Genomic DNA, 11326 nt, shown 5'->3' with positions numbered 1-11326 from the left:
GTGGCTCCGAGCCCCGTTCCCGGCCAGGGAGGAGTCAGGGGGCACTGGGATGTGGCGGGAGAGCAGCCCCGGCGCTAATGAGGCGCTCCCGGGGACCCCCGCGGCGGCTTTCAAACCTGGCCCGCTTCAAACGGTGCCACCCCGCGACGGGCAGAGGGTGATTGCGATAAATGACCGCAGTAATTAACTCTGATTGGGAAGCACCTGACTGGAAAGAGAGGCGAGGAGCCGCGCAGCCGACGGGCTGTCCGGCAAGGCAGGCTTTCCTCTAGTGCCGTGTTTGTGTGTGCGCTAGGAGAGCTCTGCCTTTCAAATAGGTACGTGGGGGGCACTAATGAAAAGCAGCTCTCGGCCCAGGGCCTCCCCGTGCACTCTCAAAGGGGCAGAGAAGAAAAGCTTCAAAGTAGAACTAATTTACTTCATCCAAACCCGGCTCTGGACAGCCTGCAGTTGTACTGACACCGCGACAAAATATTGCTCAAAAAAGAGAAGGCTCGTCTCTTTTCAGAGGGAGGTTAAACATTTTAAAAGCACCTTCAAGTTGTTGGTCTGGGTTTTTTGTCTTTTTTTTTTTTTTTTTTTGCTTGGTTGAGGTTTTTAAATTTAATTTTATTTAAATACAGCTATTAAGGCCTTCATCAAGAAAAGCAACCTTTCAATTTTTGTTGCCAGATTGTACAAAGCCTGAACATGTTCCCTTCCCTCTAGTGGTGGGAACTTTATTTTTTTGGACTGTGGAAAACAGCAACAATTACTTTTTTTTTTTTTTTTTTTTTTTTTTTTGGTCGTGGTAGGGAATAGGATTGGCAATCTCCGGCAGCCCTTAGGCAGGAAACACATTTGCTGTGTGCTGGCTCTCTCTGCCACGCTATCTTGCCACTTGATTTTACAAAGCAGAGCTCCAAGGAGTGAGGGCATTACTACCTGCTGTTTTACAAGCAATCAGCAATTCATTGTGCCAGTGCTGTCCTGTACCTGCTGAGTAAATGCTTTAAAAAAGTTCCACTAACTGCCCAGTAACAACTACAGTATGGTAGCAAAAGCAATTCACCAAATGTTTATACTGAGTCTCTGATTTATTTGACAGCTTTACACCTTCAAGACATGATATAATTAAATGTTTTGACAATGAAACAAAAATTGTATAAATTAGAAAGTCGTTAAAGATGTACAGTATCTAAAATGAAAACAGTGCAGCTATAAAAGACAATTTCTAAAATGCTTCTATAAAATAGACAAAATGTATTTAACTTTTTTATCCTTAGACTTTCTGCTACTGTATTAAACTGTTACACATCTAAAAATTCCTAATTTAATCACTCTATGAATGCCATCTGAGGAGATTACAAATGCAATTCAATCTTATTTTAGAAAGGTAAACAAATCATAGCTTAAGCAGAAATAGTGGACCCAAAATACAACACTTTTTAAAGTTAAAATATTACGCATGACCTTAGTTTTTTGTGTCAATTGCTGTTATTTTGATAGTTTCAAAATAGAAATCAACAGCTGCCACAATGTCTTATGGGACAACAAACAACACTGTGATGATAATCCTGCCCCTCCAAGGCACTCAGTTCAAACCTCAGACAACTCTTTGTGCCTGTGTAGACCAGCGAGATGCAAGCTGGCACCAGGAATCCTGGGAATGGGATTCAGAAGGTCAAAAACTTGCTGTTTCCCATGCCTGTGTTCAAAGACCAGCCCAGGAAAATGGCAGGAATGACTAGTCATGCTATAAATGAAAACAAGCATGTTAAAAATCAAATTTTAAAATTGAAACCAATGTCCATATACTATGATTGCTCACTCTAAGGTCACTTCATATCTTTAAAATGCAGTTTCATTATCATTTTTTGGTAGTATGTGTATAAAATGTGAGCTTACTGCTAGCCTTAAAAGCTAATTGTTTAAACAATGTATAATTATATAACCATTATTTAAACATTAAAGCCTTTAAGCAACTATGCAAAAACATTTAGAATCAACTTTGTAATGCAGCTGAAGAGCACTGTTGTTCTGAAGGAAACTGTAATCCAGCAAAAGGTAACAATGACCAGTTGTTTATAAAAACCACTGAAATGTTTGGGAACTAGTTCACATTCTCATGCTATGTTTATGTTTCCATACATCATCCTTCTCCTTGAGAAGATAGCTCAAAAGGAAGAAAGACTAGCGAACAAAATCTTGTTTAAATTACGCATGGAGACGTCAGGTAATTTAACAAATCGAGACAAAAAAGGGATGCCTGTGTATAGCTAAAATCATTATTGCATTAAATCATTTTCTGCTCTCTCTCTCTCTCTCTCTGAGGGACCCATCTTTGCAGTGAGGTTTATATTTATTTTGTATATTCAGCTTTGCCAAGAACTTCTAACTCCCAAGCGAAGAAAAGGAACCAGAAATACAGTGCAAATGTAGAAGTACACTATGTATAAATGTTACTGCAGTCTTGTCAATCAAAGAACAGACACAAGCTTTGCTTAAACGTGTATCTTAATGATTGGCTCCCGCCCTCTTCACACTTGTCTTCCATTGCATTGTAACAGAATACAACCCAACATAATATGATGCCCATAGAAAATAAATTGGCGGCAATGGGACAATTCCAGGACTGCTATAGTGGGCAAATGGATAAGAGTTATTCATCAAACTGTTCATTAGGAGGAGTATGGCTGCAATGGGCTGTGTTTCTAAATAGAAATCTCTTTTTTTTGCCTCACACTCATAAATTACTGAAGCCACATAGCACATTTCCGTAACAATGTATGTGATAAGAGAATGTGGGGAAATTGTTTTCCCTTGCACCTCTGTGGAAAAAGGTTCAGGAAGTTACCACTCTGTTTAATCAAATGTTTGGGTTTCAATTCCAGATTCCGTTCTGTGTCTGCCTTCCAACTGGGGTTTGAAATAACTGATGAAGACAACAGTGAGAATCAAAGAAAAAATACCTAGAACTCCTTAGAAAGAACTTATTCTCTGCTTCGTTATTGGTACAAGAGATACCTGGGATAATTTGAAATAGTCACATTTGAAAAACTTTCATTCTGTGACAAGCTGGCAAGAGAATTCTTGCCACACAAGGATTAGACAGGGTGTGTTTGCTACCAAACGGTCCGAAGTAAAATTAACTTCTCTGAGTGGTCCCATTGAGTTTTTGCTGTATTTAATTTGGGAAGTGGCACTTTAGGTTGAGTGCAGAATTAATGCAGAATATTCCAATTGTTTATTAATGTAATGCTAGAAGCAATTTATTAATCCTCCATCTTAAAATGTTCTCAATTCTCTAAATACCTTGTTTGGTTTTTTTTTCTCCAGGATGGAAGTAAATTCAAGTGGACATTTTATAATTAACCAAAACATTAGAATAATGGGCTTTTATGCAGCTACCCTATGTGGGTAGATTTTTTTGTTTTTATTAAATGTAATAGTATAGCACGTCCTACTACTACTTAGTTTGCATGCACACATCCTAAAATCTTATTGGAAACATTGTTCAGTATTAATATAAATCTTGCTGTTGTCACTCCACCTAGAAAATGTTGTAAATTACTTAATGAAATAATTAATTGTGACGTTTTAGCTTAAAAAGAAAAAAATTATTCCTTGTCTCTCAGAACAAACTTCTATTATAGCAATTCTGAGTCTGTTCCAGGAATCAGGTGACATGGAAATACACACACATAAAAATTCCATCTCACTCACAAAATTTTTAGACAAAGTCTTCTGGTGACTTTATGTACTGGCCTTGCCACTGAGATGACAGAATTTGCTGGGCATATAATTCAATGTCATTGATACCTTAAATTCTTGTAAATCAGTTATGTTAATCCCAATTTTTATTGTAACAACCATCCTCTCCAGTTTCCTCTCACGAATACAAACAATAAAAAGGCCAGTGCTTTTCCACAGGCAAAAAGTGACTTAGATTACATTTCATTCTTTTGTATCTAACCTGGTCTTTATTCACAATTTAATTGTGGCAATGTTCATGTTATTTTACTCATAAATATTTCTGGAAAAATTCATCCTCTAAATGAAGACAAACATACCAAATGATCCCACACTTTTCTCACAAGGAAATGAAATATCATAGCCTGCAGTGTTGATGGAAATGACATCCATAGATTCTGCTACCTAAAATCTTTCTCAAATTTTAAAGTGTTTCAATAAATCCCCATTCACCATTAAAAAAAAAAAAATCACAACTCTGAAAATTAACAAAATTGTAAAAGTCTGAGAATTGATACTCAAACAATCTGAATCACAAGTGCAGAGATTTCAAAAAGTTCTATTGCAGCATTTTTTATAAATTTGTTTTAGCTTGAGCAAGGTCCCCTCCTGCTATTTACATACTAAATATATACATGATATAGTGGTAAAATCTAAAACTTCAACACATCCTTTAAAATGTACATTCATAAAATCCCTAAGCAGGTAGTCACAGGGACTTCTCATATAACATAGTAAACACCTTACATAATTATGTCATTCCTGCACTGTACATACACTAAACAAGCCCTTTAGTTTTCTCCTTTACAAAAATACACCAGGCCACATTATAAAGATTTAGCATAGCACTACAGAAAATAAGGGAAATGTGCTATGATTTATTAGCCAATTAAATGCATAATTACTGATTTATCCTTCAAATTACATATGAAAAGCCCTATTGTTGTGAGGCGAAATGAAATTTTTAGTGTATGATTATGGGAAATACTAAAAACTCACAAGAAAAATGTCCAGCTTAGTGTGTGCACACAAATAGAGATATAGAAGAAGACAAAAACCTTTTACCTGCACAAATGAAAGTGTATATATGGGAAATAACATTATTATCATGACATGATGAGAACTAAAATTAATGATAATTAATGATATTTGACATAACCATATCTGTTTCTGCTGAAGTTAAGATGTTAGCAAAATATTTTTCTGGACATTGGAGGACTAAAAATACTAAAATGCAAAACGTTCTTAAAATCAACTTGTTAATTGTTGTTAATTTTTAAGTATTACAATTATCTTATTGGTCTGGGTATGGTTATGTGTGAGAAATTCAGTATCACACTCTATGAACAAAAGGAAAAATACAGGTGCTTGCAGAAAAGAGATTTCTTAAAAGCTTGTGACTCATTTATGGACAGAAGTTCCACCAGCTGTCTTGTGTTTCGGTGTTTGTTTCCCAGACACTTCATTGCCACTAGATAATAACATTACAGTGTAACACTTAGTATTTAGTTCTGCACAAAACTTGTCTGGGCAATGCTCAAGCACCCAGTGAAAAAACTTCAAATGGGGAGAAGATTAGGGATTTTCAGAACTACCAGGAACAGAGAGCAATGGTGACTGCCAAACCATGGAAATTCAGCAGAATGTGGTAGTGTCTGACACACAGGCACAAATCCTGTCTGACCAGCACCTGCAATGTCAGGAGTAGGGGAGAGGGAGGAAAAGAAGAAAGACCTTCCCTCCTCCAGTAAGATTGCACAAGGAAACCAAGAGGAGGAAGGAGAGGGGCTACACTGCCAGCCCCTGAAAGCCACAATTCATTCTTTCCAGTTATGCCAGAGTTAAGAAGTGAAAATCATTACCAAAAATTTTGGGCCTCAAAATACAGTGTAATTTTTAATTGCCTAGGTAAATTTGAAACTTGAGAGGTCACATTTTCAACCACCTATCCACAGAATTAGAAAACTGTTCAATTAGGAAACTGATAAATGACAAAACTCAAACTTCAGCAAACTAACAGTTTCAAAGGCAACAGCTTAAAGAAAAACACAAACTATGGCAAAATGCAAAAGCCTTAAAGAAAAAGTTTACTGGAAACTACAAGTAAAAATGGATTGTAGACTAAATTCACTTCATAACCTAAAGATCCTTCTACATAAAACAGTGGGGGGTTCACATTATATTGAGTGAGACGTACACTAATGAATATTTTCAAAGGCCTTACAGCTGCTGTTCCACTCAAGGGAAACAAACTGTTTAATACAGCTGGTAAAAAGCACATAATTAATAAAAATATGAAAACAAGAAACTAGGTTTACATTGAGCCTTACGTTAATCTCTGCCTACAGAGGGGTATTAAATGCAAATATTAACAATAGTAAGATTTCAAAAACTTGTTTCTTTTATAAAGGACTTCATTAATTCCATATGTATGGCAAGCTTGTACTTTTTAAATACCTAAATCCCAAAGACTTCTCCTTTAGAAAATTCCTAATTTTGGCAAAACAAAGTCAAAACCATGCCACAGAGTGATTTTGTTTCTGAATATGCAAAATGACTCTGTATTCCTCTGATGAGACACTTGATAATGACTAATACATACAAGGAGCAAAATTATTGTAGGAAACTAAAGTATAATTTACACACAATCAAGAATATCCATAATAATTCATAATACAAGTTAAAAAAATATCCATAATATCCATGTCACTGGATCTGCTGAGGCAGCATATGCACACCTGCCAGTTCACTGGTGGAGCTGCTTCAGCTGCAGTGTCACAAGGAATAATACCTGGGAGAAGCTGAAATTACAGATAAGGGAAGAAGAATAAGAAGCAAAGGACACATAGGGAGGAAAGCAGCAACTGGTTTCTTAAAGCTAATTTCTTTAAAGATGAACTTCCATGTCACAATAATTGCCAAGTCTATTCTGAGAAAAGCACGAGGTAGTGTTAGAGATCTTCAGAACACATCCTCAGCGGGACAAGGCCCTTTTAATGTGGCTTATGAAAATATATATACCTGTTTCTTTAGTACTTGTTTTTAAGTACTTAATCATACAAAATAATTTTAGTGTCTTTTTAAATGTGCTTCACAGATGTCCCTTATTCTGACTTATCAAGAAGAACATAAATTAAATTCAGACCAAGAAATTACATGCAAGTGTTAATATGAGAGTTAGCAAAATACACTGACATATTTTATAGCTTACTGTGTATTACACCTTCCTAACTAGCTACATAAACTGAAAATGTGCAATATTTTTAATTAAGTAAAAAGACACAGTCTTAGATCCTAAAAACATAGCCTTTATAAAACATGATGATTCAAGGATTTTGGTAGGTAAAACTAAACTACGGAAAAATCTTTACGTATTCCTTCAAACACAGAGCAGAAACCAACTTTCTGTTTTCTCACACGTGTCACTTCAAATTCCAAATCCAGACATTGGAGAGAATGTGTGTGTTTTTAGGACTGCTACAGTATGCTAGGAAGCTACTGTTCCTCTCTATACTTAACATAAACCAGTCCCTGAAACACTAACTGAACATAAATTAAAAATGTTGTCATTAATATTATTTCACTCTGGAATCTCCATTATTGAGAACAATGGGGCACAAAGCAGAATGTACATTCTTACATTGCTTTGTGAAACTTGGCATCTGTCAGTGTCATATAAAACACATCAAAAAAGCAGCACTACCAGTTTTAGCACAAATATTTAAAGTAGTTCAGTATAAACTTTACATCCAAATAAAGTCTACTAATACCCAGCAAGCAGTGGCACAGCTGCATTAGCTCATGTAATGTTTCACACATGGAAACCAAGATGCAAGATTACCTCATTTATGGTAACACTCATAAACTACACAGTACACAGTAAACATGTCTACCCAGCAAATTAAAATATCACTGCACTATGCAGCAGCTGAAGCTATCCAGAACCTGTTTATAATCCAATAGAAACAGAAATTTGTCTTCAGTTCTAGAAACAGGGGGGAGGGGGGGGAATCAAAGTCTAAGTAAAATAAACTGCACTGCAAGTGTCATTTGCCCCAAGACTTCCTGCTTCCCACAAAAGACATGCAACCATTCTGGAGATCAAAGGTCATGGCTTTACAATAGAATACATTGTAAATAGGTTTAAAATAATTGAATACAACTGCAAACCAAGGACTCATTTATAGCTTGCTAGGAAAAAAATATAGCTGTTTTAAGTCATTCCCGTATATGAACTGAAACCTGCATTATAAAACTGCATCTGCTTCAGAACTACCAGATCACCACCTGCATACCAGTTGGATTTGGTCATTCCACAGCCATCTAAATAATGAAATGCTTCTGAGTAAATTACATGCCACCATTGTTTTGATTATCCTCCACAATGTCTGGAGCAGCACGGCCGTAACTGCTGCCAAGGGACTGGGTGCTCCTCAGCTTTTTTAGGATTTGAGGCTCATCCCTACATCCCTATAGAAGTGACAACCGCTTTCTCTTGCTGTAGCATCAAGCATCGGCACAAATGCTGGAAATATTCACCTGCAAGAGGATTTCTTTCTTGTGCTGTACTAATCAAACTGAATCTACTTCTTACACAGTGCCTGGGACGGTGTCTGTCTAACCAGGGGGGATGACACAATGTTTTTTTCCATTCTGCTGGTTTCCAAGATTCAGGATTACGTGCCCCAATCAAATCAGAATTTAGCCTGTGCCCAGAGGCACTGCCAGCATGTCACCTATGTGAGCAGTAAACCTAAAGTTAGGGATGTAAATCCTAGGTACTTATATCTACCTACTCTTCTTTTTATTTTTCAATCACTCTCAGCATCTGCTGTGGCAACAAAGCTATCAAAAATAACCACATATTCCTCTCCAATTTCACAAACTCGTTTTTATTCAGTAACAGAAAAGGCCTGTTTTTTCAAAGGGGTTTTTTTTTTCCGAAAACAGCTTATGAGCTGAAACAACTCAAAATTTTTTTGGAAAATGAGCATGCACAACACACACCTTACAATTTATTACAGCTGTTTTTGCAGACCACAGACTCATTCACAATTTACAATAGGCACTATTTTTCAACCAGCCAAAGCAATTATGTCATACACGTCCACATTCAGTATCAACAAGTAAAATCTTTAGAATTATGACAGTTAATAAAAGCTCCTACAGCTCTGCTCCAAAACCCTGCACAAGTTTTAATGGGATAATCCTCTGAAAGCAAACTATCACCTGAAAATTATGTTTACTAGGGCTTATCTGGCATGCAATCTGCCTCATATTAGTAAAGCTCAAACACCTCCCTTCAGGGCATAATAAATTTGGAGGTTTGTTGGGATTTGTAAATATATTTTCTATCTCACCAGGATTAAAAGCAGGAAATAATTCGATGATATTTACTTATCTCTGTTGTTAACCTTAGTTACCTCTATTAGACTAGCAATTATACCACTACAAAACCATAATCACCAGTCACAGCAAAAAGACAGCTCATCCCCAGACTGAATTGATGCTCATTTTAACAAGGACACATGAACAATTAACTACTGCCACCTCCTCAAATCAGTGGTTCTCAACCTGTGGTTTGCAGATGCCTTTGGTCTATGGAATATTTCTAAGAGACCACAAAGGGTAATTAAGGCAAGTCTCGGCTTACTGTCACTCAGCTGAAATTTGCCATCCAGGAAAATGTACCCTCAATGGAAGATTTTATGGGGTCCCAGAAAAAAAAACTGTTGGCAAGTCACTGCCATAGATATTTTCTTATGTGACAGAAGTAGACCTTGGAACTTCTACAATAGTTTTGACCTCTTAACTCCTTCGGGTGAAGAGTTTTCGCAACAAAACTGCAAGTCTGAAACGTTCAGGAATTCCAGGGTAATGTGATTTCTGGGGGAACATTCACCTCTGGAGGCAGGGTCTGGCAGATTCATTGTCTTTTTTCAGTTCCTTGTTCTGGCAGTGCTTGTGGCTGTTAACAGAAGCCTACTGACTAATTCTAGGCAATAAAATCAAATTTCACCAAGGAAAACACGTCACTGACAGTGTAAGTCTCAGAGTACCCTCTTCTGCCCTGTTACACATTATTTATTATGAGTGATAAATTACACATTTTGCTTGGAAAAATCAAAATCCTTTATGTAGGCTACTCCAAAACAACCACTCACTCATAACTAAAAGGAATTTCTGGTTTTAAAAACATGTAATGAATTCTTTCCCACCTTCTCCCATCAAAACAAACCAGCCTCACATACTCTGTAAGAGAAGAAAAAGAACCCACCTAGCCATATTTACATATGTTTCCATGTATATTTACCCTCTTATGGAAAAAGTATATTGAATACTTCACCTTAATTTAAGAGAAATTCATATCTAAGAGGAAATATGGCTTTAAAATCTTCAGCAATATAATGTATGTATACATATATACTTTTAATATATATATGTGTCAATTTTTTGGTAATGCACTTTCTTATCACATTGGTCTTCAGAGCAAACTTCCCTTTCCCAATCACTTCATGGAATGTCAAATAATCACACTGGGCATAGACAGACAAATCTGTACCTTTGCATTAACAAAAAAGAAATAATATTGAAATTCCAGAGTCCATTTATTTGTGTCACAGGAAGACTGGGAATATGTACATCAGAGCCCCTCAGCCTTTAGCATATTGGGACCCCATTAAAAAATGAAAAAGAGTTTCATGTCTCATTTTCCTCAAAGAGAATGGTTATGTTATTTTTCAAGGCATTTAAAAGAAAAAAGATTTTTGTGTTAAACTCAGCTTTTCCTGGAAAGATGGATTTCATTCCTGCCACAGGTCTGACATCTAATTCAACACTAATTACTCATTAGCCAATCTATATTTTTGGGGGGTATCTAATTTGATACAAAGATTTCTCAAAGTGTGATTAGTTCCATAAATATTTTCACCAGCTTTCATGGTCAGGTAAGATTTGCTGATGTTTCAGCTGCAATATTGACTTAAGCAGTTTCTGCCCTGTCACACCATTTCTAGACTCTCCCTCTTGACACCCAGTTATACAAACACAACTGTCTGCTGGGCTGAATGGCAAAGCAAATGAGAACTGACCCAAACTAAAATCAACATTTTGTCTTTTCTTTCAGAATCTGCAGAATGCTTAATACTCTGAAAAATGTCACCTCCTAATACTTTCAAAATAGACACTCATAGTCAGCAGGGATGATAGGCAAGCATCTTTTGTCTCCTCTGCATTTATAAAACAGAAATAATACATTTGCCTCATCACATGGAGGTCATGTAAAGGTAACTTAGTAATGTCTGTGAATGATTTAGATACTACTGGGCGAATATCAAAGAAAAGGCCATGTAGGAGGTTTTTTTCAGAAGAGAGCTCAAACAGCCTGCAATAAATAGAGTTTGAAGCTATTTAAATGTAGCAGTATGGAGAAGGAACAGAGCAATGCATTAAACGATTAATTTAATGATCTGTCCATCTTCTAGACAGAATAAAGTCAGCATAAAACAACAGCATGTGATCATTTAGTCAGACATAATGTGTTGAGGCATATGCTTAAGGGAAAATATTCACAGGATACAGGTATAGCTTCATT

At 36.5% G+C, this 11326-nt stretch overlaps 1 protein-coding gene across 1 annotated transcript in view; it reads right to left on the bottom strand.

The window, feature by feature from the left end:
* Positions 1-11326, bottom strand: part of LRBA (LPS responsive beige-like anchor protein) — a 373544-nt gene that overhangs the window by 66366 nt on the left and 295852 nt on the right. The gene's annotated exons all lie outside the window — the stretch shown is intronic.

This window comes from Corvus brachyrhynchos, unplaced genomic scaffold (assembly GCF_000691975.1).
Source record: "Corvus brachyrhynchos isolate BGI_N302 unplaced genomic scaffold, ASM69197v1 scaffold229, whole genome shotgun sequence".
Taxonomy (NCBI): domain Eukaryota; kingdom Metazoa; phylum Chordata; class Aves; order Passeriformes; family Corvidae; genus Corvus; species Corvus brachyrhynchos.
Note: the sequence above shows the minus strand (reverse complement) of the source record. Positions and strands in the feature narration are given on the sequence as shown.